The sequence below is a fragment of the Aethalodelphis obliquidens genome, unplaced genomic scaffold (genome assembly GCF_003676395.1).
Source record: "Aethalodelphis obliquidens isolate GAN/ISIS:26980383/991018 unplaced genomic scaffold, ASM367639v1 scaffold60, whole genome shotgun sequence".
Lineage (NCBI taxonomy): Eukaryota > Metazoa > Chordata > Mammalia > Artiodactyla > Delphinidae > Aethalodelphis > Aethalodelphis obliquidens.
Genome location: NW_020838004.1, coordinates 4,526,577 through 4,545,787, shown reverse-complemented (window position 1 = coordinate 4,545,787; position 19,211 = coordinate 4,526,577). Strand labels below are relative to the sequence as shown.

General features: G+C 45.6%; 1 long non-coding RNA gene across 1 annotated transcript; it reads left to right on the top strand.

Moving 5' to 3' along the window:
- The first annotated feature begins 298 nt into the window (after positions 1-298).
- Positions 299-1,852, top strand: LOC113609988 (uncharacterized). The gene is made up of 3 exons (XR_003428899.1): positions 299-402; positions 512-605; positions 1,651-1,852. It is a non-coding gene; the product is annotated as an uncharacterized LOC113609988 (long non-coding RNA).
- The last annotated feature ends 17,359 nt before the right edge of the window (positions 1,853-19,211 follow it).

Below are 19,211 nucleotides of genomic sequence, written 5' to 3'. Positions count from 1 at the left end.
AAGGAGAGTCACCAGGACGGAGTCAGCTCACACTGGCTGTGCCAGAGAGGACATGCGCAGGGACCCTCTCCCCTAAGCCTTACTGCGAGTGAGGGGGAAGCCAGCACTGCTGGATCTTCTGGAGGACCCCGATGAGGAAAGGGAACGTCGTGGCTGTAAACAGGGAAGACGTAAGTCCCACCTCAGCGGTTGGGTGGAGAGAGGAGACGTGCCCAGGAGCCCTCGAGAACTTAGAATAAGGTTGCCCTCTGCCGGTAAACCTGTGAAATCAGCCCACAGAGGAAGAGTGCAGAGATACATGTGCAAAAAACAGCCCGACTAAACCGTAACCTGAGTGCGTGTATTAACACACCTCAGATGGGGCGCATCACAAAAGAGAGGAGGAAGGGGACACGGATCTAGGTAAGGGCGAGCCTTATGGGGCTCACGGAAGTATCTGGTCACGTTGAGATGGGTTAACAGACTGTCCGAGCCTAATGTCCCCATACCTTTTATTCATCTAACTCTCCAGCTCTGAGTTCACCGTTTTCCAGCAACTTCACCGGCTCGGGCCTCCCACTGGGCTTGCCAGCAGCGAGGAGACGCACCCGCAGGCGAACTCACAGGTGTGGACCCCAGCCTCCCTTTCTCGGTGTACATGAATAAATGACGCTCCACGTGGCTAGCACAGCCCAGCCCTTCCCAGGCGGGTCACCAGTGCTGTGCGGGCGCCGCGCACAGGTAGGATCCAGAGGGGGCGAGCAGGGCTCGGATCCCGGAGCCGAGGGCTGGCCTCCGACGCCCCAGCCGCCTTCCCGAGCTGGGATCGGGTTCCACCCGGGTCTCCAGAGGGTCCAAGGGAGGCCCAGAGGGTAACGCAGAATTGGGTAGATGAGAGCGCAACTTTCTGGGAAGAGTCTAAGGCTTCCTTCCCTCTGACGCTCAAAGGCTACCAGTCCTTGGAAGGGGAGGAAGGACACGATCCGGCCACCGGGAAGGAGCCTGGCTCTCCCATCTGGACTCGGCCTACTTCTTTGACCTCATCCTCCCCGCAGTGCCGAGTGTCACCAGAGATGCAGGGAGCGGGTGGGTGTCGGGAGCGGCGGGGGCAGGACCCCAGACCCGCAGGCGGGCACAGCCGACAGCGATCACAGGGAAGAAAGATTCTCTCAAATCCCTGTTCCCTCCTCTTTCGAGCCCTGGCCTCGGGAAGGGAGCCCCGGAGGCAGCGGACAAGCCCCCAGGGAACTGGGTGGCGACCCAGACGCCCTCCTCCAAGCGGAGACGCCCTCCCCACCACCGCCGTCGTGGGGCTGGGAAGTTGTCAAAGGAGGCGCCGGGTGTCCTTGTAGAAGGGAACGAGGTGTGTGGGGTGGGGTGGGGTGTGTGTGTGTGTGTGTGTGTGTGTGTGTGTGTGTGTGTGCCGGGTGTCCTTGTAGAAGGGAACGAGGTGTGTGGGGTGTGTGTGGGGGTGTGTGTGTGTGTGTGTGTGTATGTGTGTGTGTGTCTATTTTCCATCTCCCGGTGTGTGGGGTGGTGTGTGTGTGTGTGTGTGTGTGTGTGTGTGTGTGTGTGTGTGTGTCTATTTTCCATCTCCCGGTACTACAGTGGGGTGAGGGTAGCTTAAGTTTATCCCGGTTTCGGGCCTGTGAGCCGTAACATCTTTTTCAGGCGCCGAAGAAAACAGGCTGAGTGGGGCTGGGAAAGGAGCGCAGTTGCCGAGAGGAAGGGGCCTGCCGCCTCCCCGGGGACCTCGGAACTTGGTGCGGCCACACCGCCGGCGGGACAAGACTCGATCCCGCCCAGGAAAGGGAGCGGCTTTCTCTCCGGCCCACCCCGAGGGAAAATAAACGGCCTCTGGCGCTTTGCTGCATTCCTGATTTTTAACAAAACTATTGTTGGAGGTTGGCCCCCGTGCTTGCTCCTCGGCGGGAGCAAACCTGCCCACTCCCGGGCCCGCGGCGGAGCCAGCGCCGCCCAGCCGGCAGGCCGGGAACAATGCCTCTTTGTAGCGGGCCCTCGAGGCAGCTGCGGCCCGCCACGTCCAGGGCCCTCCCCTTAGAGAATTCCGAAAGCAGTCGCAAGCCCTGCTCTTCGTCGAGGTCTCGACCTGGGAAGAAAGCAAAGCATCCTTCCTAATCCTTCCGAGGGGGTGAGAGAGAAGGGAACTAACTTTTCCTGCGCCCCGTGTGTGCCAGCCCTTGAATCCTCCCTGGCAGTCTTGTCCAGAAGAATTATAACCCGCCCTTAGTTTCTGTGCCTTGTGCCAGGTCCCACAATGGTAAATGGCAGAGGGGATCTCAAACTCAGCGCTAAGAGAAATTATATATACATATTTTTTTTTCTTTTCACCACCCAGGGTTGAGGATTAAAGCCATTTTGACATTGTCCCTGGCATTTGCTTGACTCCAGTTCTTCCATATGCCCCGAGAAATAACATCTTTCCACCCCCTTTCACGCACCTCCTTGGTTGCCTGATAGCAGTGGTCACAGTGTGGCTGTTTGAGGGGGTTCCTGCCTCCTCGTTCGGTTCTGAGAGGGCAGTGCCGTCTGTTTTTTGGGTGTGCTTCCAGAATGGTCCTCTTCTCTCCGGCTCTGGCTTGTCAACCCTCACTCAATGCTCGCACCCATCTCTCAGTGCACTGCCAGGACCTGGGAGCACCTAGTCCCTCCCAGCCACCTTGCAGAAGGGCAGAGCCTCAGGGCTCCCATCCTTTGAGGGGCTATTGGCAGCATCCACACAGGATAGAGCCAGTCCCAGGCCAAGGATGATTGCCAAAGGCACGGGGCAGTGGGTGCTGGCTGTGGGGTCACTAAGGGACTACAGACCCAAAGTAGAGACTGAATAGCTTCTTGGGTGAATACTGACATGGGGGTGCTGGTTATTTGCGGGGAGGCAAAAATGCGGTGCTGTCACTCACAGCTCCATACATTACAAACGTCTTCCCCGACCCCACCCCACCCCTTTCCCTGCATTCTTCCTCTATTTGCACTGGCTGTGAACCACTTCTTGCCAAATGACTCAGTACAGATGGGAAGTTTAATTTATTTGAGGGAGGCCTGTATGCTATCTGGATACCAACAGTCACCGAAAAAAAAAAAAATTGAACTACCTAAATAAAGATAAAATACCCAGTACTGGTAACTGATCGATGCAAAATTTGCAGCCCCTGATGGACCCTGAATGTTTGGATCAATCAAAAGCAAGACCAGGGCAATATATGTGGGGTTCATGGACCTCAGTAATTTTGAGGCAAGACGGTCAAGTGAAAAGTGTGTAGGCTCCAACCTGGCTTAGAATACCAGTTCTGACACAAGCTGTGTGATCTTGGACCAGTTACTCAAGCTCTCAGAGCTTCAGATTCATCTTCTACAAAAATAGAAATAATAATTCTTTATTTTGGCACGGTTATTGTGAAGAGTAAAGGAAATAACATATTTGAAAGTTCCTGTAGTACAGAGAGTGTTCATTTTATTGTTGAAAATTCTATTAGTAGGGGCTTCCCTGGTGGCACAGTGGTTAAGAATCTGCATGCCAATGCAGGGGACACGGGTTCGAGCCCTGTTTCAGGAAGATCCCACATGCTGTGGAGCAACTAAGCCTGTGCGCCACCACTACTGAGCCCATGTGTCATAACTACCGAAGCCCACGCACCTAGAACCTGTGCTCCGCAACAAGAGAAGCCACCACAATGAGAAGCCCGCGCACCGCAACAAAGAGCAGCCCCTGCTCGCTGCAACTAGAGAAAGCCTGCGCATAGCAACAAAGGCCCAACGCAGTCAAAAATAAATAAATAAAAATAAAAATTTTAAAAATAAATTTAAAAAGAAAATTCTATTAGAATTGAAGCCAAAACTGATTTCTGTGATCACGTGTTTAAAACCTCTGGAAAGACAAGCCATCAGAGGTCTTTGGGTGCCTCAGGCAGGATCTGCAGGTATGAGAAGGGAGAAGGAGAAGGTAGAATGAGGTCTGGGGGTTCAGGGACTTATGTCCCTCTTGGTTTCCCAGTTTGGGTGCAGAGGGAGGAAGCATGGTGTTCTGGCAGCATGAGTATGTTTTGGCAACATTTCAAAAATTGTCCCCCTTTTCTGATCAACCTGCCCAACTCCAGTCTCTTCCCTTCTCTCCTCCCTTCACTCCTTTCTCCTTCCCTTCCTATTTCTTCCCACACCCATGAGATTGCAATTAGTCCTTTTGAATCTCAATTTCCTCCTCTGAAAAGCTTGTAATAAGAGTAGTTCAAAGACCTAAATGTAAGGTCAGACACTATAAAACTCTTAGAAGAAAACATAGGTAGAACACTCTGACCTAAATCGCAGCGATATCTTTTTTAATCCACTGCCTAGAGTAATGAAAATAAAAACAAAAATAAACAAATGGGACCTAATTAAATTTAAAAGCTTCTGCACAGCAAAAGAAACCATAAATAAAATGAAAAGACAAACCAGAGAATGGGAGAAAATATTTGCAAATGAAGCAACCGACAAGGGATTAATCTCCAAAATGTAATACGTTCATGCAGCTCTATATCAAAAAAAAAAAAATGAACAACCCAATCAAAAACCAGGCAGATGATCTAAGTAGCCATTTCTTCAAAGAAGACATACAGGGAGTTCCTTGATGGTCCAGTGGTTAGGACTCGGAGCTTTCACTGCCAAGGCCTGGGTTCTATCCCTGGGTGGGGAACTAAGATCCCACAAGCCAAACAGCATGGCCAAAACAAAAAGAAAGAAAGAAGACATACAGATGGCCAAAAAGCACATGAAAAGATGCTAAACATCACTAATTATCAGAGAAATGCAAATCAAAACTACAGTGAGGTACCACCTCACACCAGTCAGAATGGCCATCATCACAAAATCTACAAACAATAATTGCTGGAGAGGGTGTGGAGAAAAGGGAACCCTCCTACACTGTTGGTGGGAATGTAAGCTGGTACAACCACTATGTAGAACAGTATGGAGCTTCCTTAAAAAACTAAAAATAGAACTACCATATGATCCAACAATCCCACTCCTGGGCATATATCCAGAGAAAACCATAATCCGAAAGTATACATGCACCCCAGTGTTCATTGCAGCACTGTTTACAATAGACAAGACATGGAAGCAACCTAAATGTCTATCAACAGAGGAATGGATAAAGAAGATGTGGAACAGATACACAATGGAATATTACTCAGCCATAAAAAAGAATGAAATAATGCCATTTGCAGCAACATGGAGGGACCTAGAGATTATCATACTAAGTGAAGTCAGACAAGAGAAAGACAAGTATCTTATGATATCATTTATATGTGGAATCTAAAAAAATGGTACAAATGAACCTATTTACAAAACAGAAATAGAGTCACAGATATAGAAAACAAACTTATGGTTACCGGGGGGAAATGGGGAGAGGGATGAATTGGGAGATTGGGATTGACATATACACACTACTATACATAAAATAGATAACTAGGGACTTCCCTGGAGGTCCAGTGGTTGGGACTTCACCTTCCAATGCAGGGGGTGCAGGTTCGATCCCTGGTCGAGGAGCTAAGATCCCACATGCCTCGCGGCCAACAAACCAAAACATAAAACAGAAGCAGTGTTGTAACAAATTCAGTAAAGACTTTAAAAAAAATTAGATAACTAATAAGGATCTACTGTACAGCACAGGGAACTCTGCTCAGTGCTCTGTAATGACCTATATGGGAAAATAATATTAAAAAGAGTGGTTATATGTATATGTATAACTGATTCACTTTGCTGTACAGCAGAAACTAACACAACATTGTAAATCAACTATACTCCAATAAAAATTTTTTAAAAAAAGAGTAGTTCAGGGCTTCCCTGGTGGCGCAGTGGTTGAGACTCTGCCTGCCGATGCTGGGGACACGGGTTCATGCCCCAGTCCGGGAAGATCCCACATGCCACGGAGAGGCTGGGCCCGTGAGCCATGGCCGCTGAGCCTGCGCGTCTGGAACCTGGGCTCCGCAATGGAAGAGGGTACAACAGTGAGAGGCCCGCATACGGCAAAATAAAAAAAAAAAAAAAAAGAGTAGTTCATAGGGTTGTAAAAAGGATTAAGTGAGATAACATATATTCAATAAATCAATCCTATTTCCCTTAAGTTGTCTCATCTTTTCCTCTTCCCTCTTGACTTCTAATTCTCCCTGCTCTCCTTCTTCCCGTTTCCCACAGAGACTGAATGTTGAGGCCTGGGAAACATGCGGTTCCTTTATTCCATCCCACCCTCCTGGGCGGCTGCCCTTTGAAGATGACTGTCTTTATGATTAGCAATTTCTCATCACCGGCCTCTATGAGCGAACAGCTCCTGAATTATTTACTTTTAGGAACTCTTCATTGGGTGTGTGTCACAACTTGGAATCCTAGAGTAAATAAATTCAATACTGTAAGTTGATTCAATGTGGGGTCATGCCTAAGCTCAACAACATTAAAAATGTACCAGCTTGCCCTGAGGGCTCCTAGGACAGGTTACATAGAGGAAATTGGAGTGTTCATCTTAGCACTTTGTTTAGGCTTAGAGATCTGGCTTCTCCTTTTGAGGGGGGCACTGAATATTCTAGAGCCCTGCAGGAAAGACTCTCCTGGCCCAGAGCTAGGACTGGCTGCCCTTACCCATCGCGATCCCTCCCCTCTGTGATGCTGCCTCCCTTTTACACTTCCCTCTGGATTGACCACTAATGCATTTGTTTATTCTGCAACCATCTACTGTGATGCCTGCTATGGTGGATAGGGTGGTAATAAAGGTCCAGACCCCTTGCTCCTAATCGTGACAACTCTGAAGGGCTATGCCAGCTTCAGAGGGCTTCATGGGCCTGCTGAGTTCTTTGTTCTGACTGCATCACAGCCCACCTTCTCTTTTGCCATGTCCTGTGTCTTTGCCTTCCCTCACAGGTGTGGTCCCTGAGCACTCCTCAGTTAACTTCCTTCACGCTAATCTCATCTCAGAGTCTGATCCCTGGGAGCCCAACCTGCACTGTGGAGCTGCATGGAAAGCACATGGAAAGTGGACTGGGACACACCTGTGTTTAAATCCTGCCTCTGTCACTTAGTGACGGTGTGACTTTAGGCAAGTTATTTAACCTCTCGAAATTTCATTTTTCATCTGAAGGAAAAAGATTATTGTGAGGATTAAATGAGTTTATATATAGTGTGTAAGAACGTGGACCACTGGAGCAACTCTACGAATGTTAGTCCTTCCTTAAATAGTATTTCTCAACGAATGTTAGTCCTTCCTTAAATAGTATTTCTCAAACATTACATCCCAGATCCCACTAGAACTATATTTCTAGTTTATAAATTATTATTATATTTCTAGTTTATAAATTTTAGTAGAGTTCTGTTTTTATATTCTTGAAATTAATCCTGTATCTTTGAAAGGGGTGACTCTTTCATTATTAAAGTTCTAGAACACTGTCTTAGGTCAAGCATAATGGTGAAGAAATCAGAAGGACTGTGGATTTGGTGATCTTAAATGAGCCAGCTAACCATATCACCTAGCTAATCGTTGCAAAAGTTCCTCACCTGTAGAACGGGTTATTAATAGTACATACTTAGGGCAGATGGTATCTTTCTTAAATGCCTACAACAGTGTTTCCCATCCCCACTGCTCTTCTGAAATGATCTTGCCATCAAAAGATGGAATCTAGTTCTCATCCTCTTGCATCTGGGCTGGCCTCAGTGACTTGCCTGAACATTAGAATGTAACAGAAGCAACTTCTGGGATTTCCAAGGCTAGATCATATGAGTCTAAGTCATTTTGTCTGGGTCTCTTATAACGTGCCCCGTTGGAACCCAGCCACCATACTGTGAGAAGCCCAAGCCCTGGGAGAGGTCGTGGTGTAGGCGTCGGCCGACAGCCAGCATCACTGCCAGCCAAGTGAAGGAGCCATCTTTGATGTCCAGAACCACTGGGCCTTCAAACGCATGTGGTCCCAGTCAACATCTGACTGCAGCCCCGTGAGACCCCAAAAAGTATGGCCCCACGGAGCCCAGCCAACCCACAAACCATGACAGATAATAATAAATTGTTGCTTTAAGCCATTAAATTATGGGGCTGTTTGTCATGCAGCAACAGGAGCCAAAATACTACCTCCTAGGTTTGTTGTGAGAAGTAAATGAGGTAATGCATGCAAATTGATTAGCAAAGTGCTTGGTTAAGGATTACGACACTTATAGAAAAAGGCAAGCTGATTTATATGGGAGCTAAAACATGGGTACAAATAAACTCAATCCTAAGCAGGCATCGTCTGATTCAATATTTAGTGAGCACCTGTCACATGCCAGGCTCTCTCTTTAATCAGAAAACCTCAGAGTAGAAAGGAATCTTCTAGTTCAACCTCCCACCGAGTGAGGACATTCCTTCTTGAGTGTTTGCTTAACCCAACAATTATTTATTAACCCCTGCTCTGTGCCGGGAAGGGTGGTAGATGGTAATGCTGGGAAATCAAACACAAAGATGCCTAAGACTCAGTCCAGGGCCAGAGGCGAACACGTGGACAGTTTCTGCACAGCGTACCATCTGCGGAGAAGAGGGACACATTCCCCAGCATTGAATGGGGTGAATCATTTCATTGTCGGCCAGCTCTGGTGATTTCACCTCCCTGTGCACTGGCTCCTGCTGCTGTATTTTCTGTGTATCAACCTGTAGTTTGAATGGCAGTTCTCAGGCTCTTTGTCTTCTTGCTCCATATCCTGAAGTTGGCTATTTACACATCCACTTACCCACCTCTGCTCATGCTGACCCTCATCAGGGGCACGTGAACACCAGCATGGGCTCTTTGAGGGCAGTACCTGGGTCCTGTTCATTGTTGGGGCCCCAGCTCCTAGATCAACCAGGAAGAAAGGAGGAGGAGAAGAGGGAGGAGGGGGAGAAGGGGGAGGAGGAGGAGGAGGGGGAGGAGGGGGAGGGGGGAGGAGGAGGGGAGGGGGAGGGGGAGGAAGTGGAGGAGTAGGGGAGAAAACAAAAGACAACAAAAACAAACAAAATTGCATCCTGTTATGTGTGGGTTCAGAAAAATGACAAAAATTCCTTTAATTCAAGTTCATTTCAAACAAGGACAGCAGGGAAAATTACCAGCATAAGCTGCATTCTCAAGCTCCAAGCGAGTCTAAGTTTTTAATAGGCTGGGGTTTTAATAGACAGGTGAAACCAGTTTCTGAAAAAGGTCACTTTGAGTTCATTCCAGCCAGGTAGTTAATAGCTGCTACAGTTTATTTGCTGTCACTGTTTCCCACACACAGCCCTGTTTTATGGCTTCTTAAAATTACCTTTAAAAAGTGTTTCACAAACCATGAGCTTTACACAAATCTACGGGTTAGAATTTTTATTTTAAATGATAACTATAAGTTCTGTGGCACATCTGAGAACGCTATTGTCTTCTCTTGAGAAACAGGAAGAGAACACTGTATAACCCACCAGGGCAGAGCACACAGCCACCTGAGCTGGGCCTGTTCTTCCCAGCCTAACTCACCAGCTGAGAGCCCCACCCACACCTCACAGGCATGGGGAGCAGGAGCCCTGGGCATGAATAGACCAACATTTGCTTCATTTCTTTATAGTTTCCCCTTCATATAAGTCAGACCCCTTCTCCTGCTCATTCTCTTCCTCCTTATTTGAAAATGTTATCACTTGTTTGTATTAGTGTTTCTCTGCATGGTTGTAATTATAGTTTACATGAAACATAGCACAGGGCTCTTTTATTTAGCAATTTGTTTATTTTTTGTTGTTGCTACAGTGTATTCATATCATGGGGGGAGGGGAGGACACCCCCAAACTCTGGTCTTGACTCTACCCTTCACTGATGCCAGAAGTTCAAGCTGAGGGCCTTTGTGATTTTTTTTTCTCTAATAAATGTGCATTTGTTTAATTAAGAAAAGTAAAAGAGAGAAAAACCCTAACCGTAACAAACTCTCGATGTCCTAAGAGTATTGAAAAATCAGTGTTTCCTCTATACTGAAATATCTGAGAAGCTGAGGGTGCCCCTAGTTAGAACTCCAGTCCCAAGTTCTTCTAGGATAAGAGTTGGTGCCCAATAAATTGCTGCTGGTCTGGGGGAGCCCCGATTGTTAGCTGAAGCAGATGCAGCAGCTGGGTCTTTACACCCTTATGACCATACCCTCAGTCACAAGAGTTACATATCCTCAACACTCCTCTTACCGGCAAGTTCTTCTACTACCTTCTTGCTTACAAACCTGCAAAATGCTTTAGTTCAAAAATACTGGATCTATCTACTCCATCCTGTGATATCCAGGCCAGATTTCAAATCTGTTGGGAGGAGGTGCCAGGCCACTGCCACAAGGCTTCCCTTTATTTTTCATGTTCTCCTTGGGCGTATTATTCTCAATGAATTTGGCCATAGATCCCCCTGTTTTTCCCTGAGCAACCAATCCAAGTAACATTCCAGTGGCATCTGCATCTCCATCATTGTTTCCTCTACATTCTGTTATTCTGGCTCCTTACCCCACTTGACAGACTCCCCCAATCTTCTCTGCTTTTCTCCTTTGCTACAAACAATCCAGTTTCAAGTTCCTCATCTGATTGGGTTTATCTTAAAATATGGCTTTGGCATTTTAGAATTCATCTTCAAACTCCATGATTCCTTCATCTCACTTCCTAAGGTTCTATGATTCTCACTGTGTGTCAGTTAATACCAAGTCTGTTTGAGACCCAGAAAGCCTGTACCCAGCCTTATTTCCAGGAGGTTGACCCATCCAGAATGAGTGAGGTCAGGTTTGAAACAGAAAAGCCCATCTCCTGTTTCCTTTGGAGTCAGAATCAAAGCTCCATGGTCAAGGTCTATCCTACAAGGAAGATAGGTCTGGGTCAGAGGCCACCCTGCTTTCATTCCAGTGGGAAGTAGATCCCAAGCCATAACTTCCGGTTAGAGTTTATCTGAAATTCCCTATGTCTGGGAAAAGAGCCTTTGAAGTCATGAAGCTTCTTACTTCCAGAATAGGATTTTGCTTGCTTTTTTTTTTTTCATGGAGAAGAGAGTCTAAATTATATTTATATTTACTGTCCTTTGAAAATGACTGATGAGAGAGTCCTCAGAGGCTCTTTCTAGTATCTCACTACTTCTTTTGGTTTGGGGCAGGAAGTAATGGACATGAAAAGCCAAAACTGGGGAATCATGACAGGTCCTGCTGGGTTGTAAAGAAGTGTCTGAGGAGTCAAAAGCCCTCCTGGATTGAGGTGTGTCTGGTCAGTATTACAGGTCTTCCTGGAGAGAGATCGATCTGGGAAGTCAGGATGAGCTCTCCTAGGAAGAGCTGCATCTGGGGAATGTTGATATGTTCTCCTAGTTTGCATTGTTTCTGAGGAGTCAAGAGCCCTCTTAGACTGCAGTGTGTCTGGAGGGTCATGATGGACACCCCTTGAGTGAGATGGGTCTGAGATATTTTGCTGAGCCCTCCTAGAATGAGAAGGATTTGGAAAATCATTGCATCCCTGCTAGAGAGAGATGGATCCACGGAGTCAGGACAAGAAAGCCTATGAAAAATCAGACCTTCATTCTTGCTTCCATTTGGCATTGGTCCAAAAGACCTCCATCTGTTTTCCCATCAAGCAAGTCTCCATCATCTTCCTCTTTCTCCTTTCCCAGTTTAGTGGTAAAGGTAGCTCACATCATGATCAACTCACATCATGGTGCTCAACCTTCATCTTCCTCCCACTGACCCTGCCAGGCTGCAGCTGCTTTTTGCAACACTTGCAACTGAAAGATTGCAAAGATCTCTTAGGTAAAAGTGACACTTCAAATGCATGACTGCTGAGAGTGGTAGAGCCCTGCCCAGGGTAGTAGCATGTTGGGCTCCTGAGCTTTAACGGGCAAGGAGGAGAAACCACACCAGAGGGTGTTAAGTCCCAGAGCAAGATGATCTTCTAAAGAGCCCTGAGGGAAATGCAGCAGGTTGGGGCTCCACTTGGAGCCTCAGGGCTTCAGGAAACACTTCATGTAGTCCCTAAGAGGATCACCTCTATTTTTTTAAGCAATGCATATAATGGGGTCAAGTTGAGCCGTGATCCAGAAACAGAAACAGACTCAGAGATATAGAGAACAGACTTGGGGTTGCCAAGGGGGAGGGTATTGGGGGAAGGATGGAGTGGCAGTTTAGGATTAGCAGATGTAAACTATTATATATAGAATGGATAAACAACAAGGTCCGACTGTATAGCACAGGGAACTTTATTTAATATCCTGGGATAAACCATGATGGAAAAGAATATTTTAAAAAAGAATGCATATATATGTATAACTGAATCACTTTGCTGTACAGCAGAAATTAACACAACATTGTACATCAACTCTACTCCAATTAAAAAAAAAATGTTTAGCCATGATCACAGTGTTTACCTACACCCAGCTATGCTTGACTAGATATTAGGTCATTGTCCAATTGATTGACTGGGATACTCATTCAAGAGAAAGAATATTTGTGTGATGAGGGGTAGGAATAAAATCATTTTCATGGATAAGATCTGTTTACATTTTTCAGTAATTAAATCTAAAGAGGTCCTAGAGTTTCTTCACCGTTCAGTGCGTTTTCATTGAAACACTACCTCCCTCAGTAGGAGTGGATAGGGGTGGACATAGTTGCTCATTATTGAAACTTGATTTCTTCTTTACTCTTTTCACTGACTCAGTCTAAGCCAACCCCTTAAAGTTGTTTTTACTTTGCCTTGCAAAGAAAGCAATAGTGTGCCCTTACATAGTGTTAGTGTTTGGAGAACTGCCTAGAGAATATCTAGTTTCTCTAAGTGAGTGATTCTGCGGTTCAGTCCTAATGTAAGTGTCCTGGTGAGAGATGTGTGTTGATGGTCAGATCACCTTCCTTATCTTCTTTGTTCACCCCAACAGCTTGGAAGTTGGAGCCCTGCATGGAGCAGCATGAAACACCTCTCCCAGGAAGAGCATGGCTCTGGGGCTTTGGCATGCGAGCGCTTGCTACAGTACCAGAAATCTGAAGCTGGACTTCACACCTGGCCTCCACGGCCTGCCGTGGAGTTAGGAAGGAAGACACGATTGCTCACAACACTGCTGGTGTAACAGAGGCTGTTTTGGAAGCACCTTCTATGTGCCCATCAGTGGGCCAAGCGCATTTCATCTATTTTCTCACTTATAACACAATATTAGCTGGTAATAAATGAATAATTCTCCAGGGTCACATTGTTCTGGGAACACGTAAGTAAACAAGCTGGGAGGCAAGGGCACTTGATGAACTGACAGATCAGAGGGTCAACCTGACCATGAGTTCCTTAAGGATGGATTCCTCATGTGACTCAATTTTATTCCTGCAGACCAAGGCACTGGAAGACTCAGAGGACAGTTTCTGGGCAGGTTAAACAGGCTGAAGGAAGCAAGAGGGGCTTAGGAGGCAGCACGGGCTAGAAGTTGAGCCAAAATCCTTCGTCCTTCTCCAAGGAAGATTGGATTTTCTCCGAGATTTCTCTGAATTTTCCATCTGGACAATTTTGCTGCAAACTGGCAAGGCTATGAGATTCCCCAAGACTACTTGGGCACATCCTCTCTTTGATGGAACACAGCTCTAATATTTTCAGGGTCCCCTCAATTCTTTTTTTTTTTTTTTGCGGTACGCGGGCCTCTCACTGTTGTGGCCTCTTCCGTTGCAGAGCACAGGCTCCGGAAGCGCAGGCTCAGCGGCCATGGCTCACGGGCCCAGCCGCTCCGCGGCATGTGGGATCTTCCCAGACCAGGGCACAAAACCGTGTCCCCTGCATCGGCAGGCGGACTTTCAACCACTGTGCCACCAGGGAAGCCCCCACTCAGTTCTTATGATCAGCACTACTCAATCTTGGTTTGCCTGCAGATGACTCTGCACAGTCTTTTGAAATCGAAGAACTCAAATGTAGGGGCTGGAATTGCTCAGGGAAGGCCAGAGTTAAGCACCTGTCCACATGGGGGATGAAATGGGCAGACACCCTGTTCTACAACCTCACCTCTAGTCAGAGTGGCTGAAGGCATTTGTAAATCTGCGTCCCCTCTTAAAGATAAGTGTTTTGGTAATAATTTTGCATTACAAAATCATTTCCCTTCTCAAAATGGGAACTTATGTTATTTTGAAATCCTTTACCCATTTAAAAAAATTTGGCAGTAAAAATACATATCAGTGAAAGATGTCATTTGGGAAAGATTGCATTCCTAATTTGCCTTTCTATGAACTCATTCCTTACAAAAAGATAAACTGTGACTTTATTTATTTTTTAAAATTTATTTTATTTTTTTATTTTTGGCTGCGTTTGGTCTTCGTTGCTGAGCGCAGGCTTTCTCTAGCTGCCGCGAGCGGGGGCTACTCTTCATTGCAGTGCGCGGGCTTCTCATTGCGGTGGCTTCTCTTGTTCAGGAGCACGGGCTCTAGGTGCGTGGGCTTCAGTAGTTGTGGCTTGCAGGCTTAGTAATTGTGGCTCGCGGGCTCCAGAGCGCAGGTTTTGTACTTGTGGTGTATGGGCTTAGTTGCTTTGCGGCATGTAGGATCTTCCCAGACCAGGGCTCGAACCTGTGTCCCCTGCATTGACAGGCAGATTCTTAACCACTGCACCACCGGGGAAGCCCAAACTGTGACTTTACATAACAACGAAACTTTGACAACAATGTTCTTCTTAGGCATTTTTGTAATATGTACATATTAAGGATGTTTGCTGTCTGTCTGCTATATTACATTTATCCGTCTTCCCCTCTCCCTGACCAACTTGTACTGTAAGGCATACAAATACACAATTGTATTTTTGGTCTACCCTCCATGCCTAACACACAGCCTAGAGGACATGAAGTGTTCAACAGATGAATATTAACCAGAAACTCTAAAGGCAGATCACCCTACATTTTGCAACCTATCTGAAAACCCTATCTTATTTCATTAGGCTTATTTTCAGATTCTGAGGGAAAATATTTGTTTTGAAAACCCCATCGCAAACATCCAGTCTCATCTCCAGATAGCACAGAAAATTCTAGAACAAAGACCCATTGTCTCCTGATTCTTGGCAGAGCCCTGCCTGATTTGGGATTGAGAGAGAATGTCTGCAGAGGGCACATGAGATATTTACTAAAATATTGAGCAGAGAGACATCCCCTTGGAGGAGAAAGCTTAGCTGGTTATAACTATGGGCTCTGAAGCTGGATCGTGGCATGTCAAGACCCAAGTTCACTCCTGGCTCTGTGACCTTGGACAAGGTGTTAACCTCCCTAATCCTCAGTGCCTTCCTTTGTAAAATTCCTTTGTAAAAAACAGACGTGCACTTCAGCAGAATGTCTAGAGTGTAAGTGTTCAAAGAATTTTAGCTATTATTGTTATGTTATGATTTCAGTACCAGCATGTCATGTACACAGCAAATCTAGTTTCTGGAAACTGTGCAGTGATGTCATTCCTCAGGTTTATCCAGTTTCCTACCAATTGAGTCTATGCCTTTGCTTCTACGTTCTATAAAACAATGAGATAAGCATGTAAATAATCATCCGTTTGTGTTTATAAGGCATGATCACATCCATGTTCTTATTTGATCCCCACAATATCTCTGTGGAAGTAAATGAGAAAGACCTTTTGATCTCCATTTTACAGGTGAGGTTAAATGGGGCTTCCCTGGTGGCCCAGTGGTTGAGAGTCCGCCTGCCGATGCAGGGGACGCGGGTTTGTGTCCCGGTCTGGGAAGATCCCACATGCCGCGGAGCGGCTGGGCCCGTGAGCCATGGCCGCTGAGCCTGCGCGTCCGGGGCCGGGGCCCCGCAACAGCAAAGGCAACAAAAAAAAGAGGCCCGCGCCCCAAAAAAAAAAAAAAAAAAAAAAAAAGACTTTCCCAAACTAATAATAAATATAGAATAGAATGGGACTTAAAGCAATATCTTTCTCACTGTGTCTCTGGGCTGAGTAGAAAGAGCCTTGGCAAAACCAGCATCCCCCTAGTTAGAGTTCCTGACTGCCATGTTCGCTGGTCTATGCCACTGGCCACGTTTCGCTGCCATCACTGGGAGCATCGGGATGGGGGGGATTTCTCCTCTGCTTCCTGGGATTCTGGATCCACACTTTGCTGCCTTAGCTTTGAAGCCTAAGCATCTGGTATCAGCCTCTCATCCTGCCCAAGGTTGTACCGACAGGTGCTACTAGAAGGCAGCTTGCTGGGGCAAATCACACTGTTCCTACACATACAAGCCCTCCCAACTGACATCTTTATCTACGTTAAATATCATCAACATTCTCAGCCAAGGCAGCTTTGAAAGGAAAGGAAGTCACAAGAAGGCATCAGGCTGCCTGGAGGAGATGGATAAACATTGGGGGTGAAGGGATGTTTCTATTCTGTGAAAGTCCAAGGTAGCTCCAGCTTCCAAGCAGCCAGACCTGACCCCGGGCACTGAGGCAATGGATTTGAGCACTTTGCATCCTTTTGGATGGGAATCAGCTCTGGTAGGACCATTCCTTTCTGCTCTAGTCCACAAAGTAGGGAAGGACTCTCTCAAAGTACCTGGCACAGGACAACTGTAATGACCTAAAATCATAAAACCAACCCTAGCTGTACAACAGAATTGTATATGAAGTTTTTAATAAACACCTATGCCTAGACCAATTCAATCAGAATCTTGCACCTGAGATCCAGGTAGCGGTATTTTTGTAGTCGTACTGATATACATTGTATTGTATACGTTATCTTATTGGTATATAATAAACAATTTGTCAGCATAAGTATTCATCACCACTATCAAGATAATGAACACAGACATCACCACCTAAAGTTTCCTCATGCCCTTTGTAATCCTCCCCCATCCCACCACCAGGCAGACATTTATCTGCTTTCTGTTGCTATAGATTAGTTTCCATTTTCAAGAATTTTACGCAAATGTAATCATACGGTATTTTCTTTTTCTTCGGTCTGGCTTCATTAACTCAGAATTATTCTGAGATCTACCCATGTGGTTGTGTGTCAATTCCCTTTCACTGCTGAGTAGTATTCCATTCCTTTGTGTGGATATACCTCAATTTCTTTATCTATTCACCTATCACTGAACATTTGAGTTGTTTCAAGTTTGGGACTGTTATAAACAAAGCTGCTCTGAACACCCATGTACAAGTCTTCGTATGGATGTATGTTTTCTTTTGTCTTGGGTAAATATTTAGGAGTGGAGTGACTGAACCATACAGTGGGTATATGTTTAACATTTTAAGATGTTGCCAAACAGTTTTGCAAGTGCTTGTACCAGTTTACATTTCCATCAACAGTTAATGAGAGTTCCAGTTGCCCTACATCCTCACCATTCTTGTGGGTGTGGGTGTATAATACATTTCACAGTGATTTTAATTTGAATTTCTATAATGACTAATGATGTTGAGAGCATATTTCATGTGCTTTTTTCCTTTTTTGACATACGTAGATCTTTTTTTTATGAATTTATTTATTTATTTTTGGCTGTGTTGGGTCTTTGTTGCTGTGCGTGGGCTTTCTCTAGTTGCGGCGAGCGGGGGCTACTCTTCGTTGCGGCGCACGGGCTTCTCATTGTGGTGGCTTCTCTTGTTGCAGAGCACGGGCTCTAGGATCGCGGGCTCAGTAGTTGTGGCGCACAGGCTGAGCTGCTCCGTGGCATGTGGGATCTTCCTGGACCAGGGCTCGAACCCGTGTCCCTTGCATTGGCAGGTGGATTCTTAAGCACTGCACCACCAGGGAAATCCCAACATATGTATATCTTTTTTGGTCAAGTTTCTGTTCAAATCTTTAGGGATGGGACCTAAGCATCTGTTAAAAGTAAATAAAAGATCCCTGGTGATTCTAATGTTCAGTTGGGATTAAGCACTACTGTCTTTCTGAAAAATTGAGTACAAATCTCTCATTTTAATTATGTGGAAACTGAAATCTGGGAAGAGATTGGATTACTTGTAAAGTAAGGGAAATTGCAAGACAGAGAAATCACTCTTAACACAATTATGGCCATTAGGGAGCAAGTTCTTCACTGCAGACTTAACTGCATCATTTCCATAAGTCGAATGAAGCATCTATCCATGTCAAGACTTGCTGGTCTTTGTTCCAAGCTGATCATTCATCATTTCTCTTAGTCATCTGAGTGTTTGTTCTATAATAAACATTTGAAGGAATTGACAATTGACTTCTTTTAACCAAATATTTGACAGCATTATAACTGTGGTGAAATGAAAGGGAAAATAGTCTTAGGGCTTCCACATATAGTGTTAACTACACAACTCTAGAGGACTCCATTCACATAGACACAATGTGCAGTGTACAACCTGTACAACCTTATATGGTAATCCTGAACAACCTTAAATCTAAGATCTAGGTTCTGAATCTCACCTTCTAACTGTGTTATCCTAGGAAAGTCAGTTGAATCTCTGACTCTTGGTTTAAAATCTATACAATTTGGATAATTAGTGCTCACAGGATAAATATAAATGAAATGAGTTGATGTTAGGGATTAGCAAACCCAGGTGGCTATAGGAGCTAAAACAAGTCACTTAAATGAGCAAAGTGGTTCAGAGAGGTGATCAAGAAAAAATGGCGTTCATGGCGAACCGTCTAATCAGCTCTAGATGATTATGGCCTTAGAAAAATGCTGGCCCAGAGTTACCAGAGCTTTTATTTTTTAAGAGAAGTCAGAAATCAAACTAGGTGTGGTTCAGATGTCCACTGATAAATGTGAAAGGACTTTATACATCACAGCGCACCTTATATATTGAAAGGGCATCACTCTGTCTTAAATCAAGCTGTGAGTCAGTCCATGTGGGTCTCTTGTAGGTGTCTGTCCTACACCCCCTCCTTCATCTTTCTTATGACAAGTACCAGCAACATCACACGGTTCACGACCCAGACTGGGTCAATCATCTTATCATGTTTTCCTGGCCACAGTGATTGGCCCAAGAAAGAATGTACCCAACTGGGCAAAAAGAGAAAAAGAAAAAAAAATAACTCCGTGGGGATTCTCCTAGCCAGAGCTAACAGAGAAGCTTCCTTCCCTCTCTAGATATGCAGCCATAAGGATGACTATCCAGAGCTGCCTGTGACCGTGCTCCATGCTGTACAAAGAGAGACCATCTACTCTAGGGGAGAATAAGGACAACATAGTGTGATAGAATTCCGTCATCATGTGAGTCCCTGATATCAAAAGACCCTCTCCCAGCTTCTGTTACATGATCTAGTAAATTTGGGACTGGGCTAGCTTCAAAGAGGTTTCTGTTGCATGTAACGAAAGGATCCTGACAAATGCATTTTG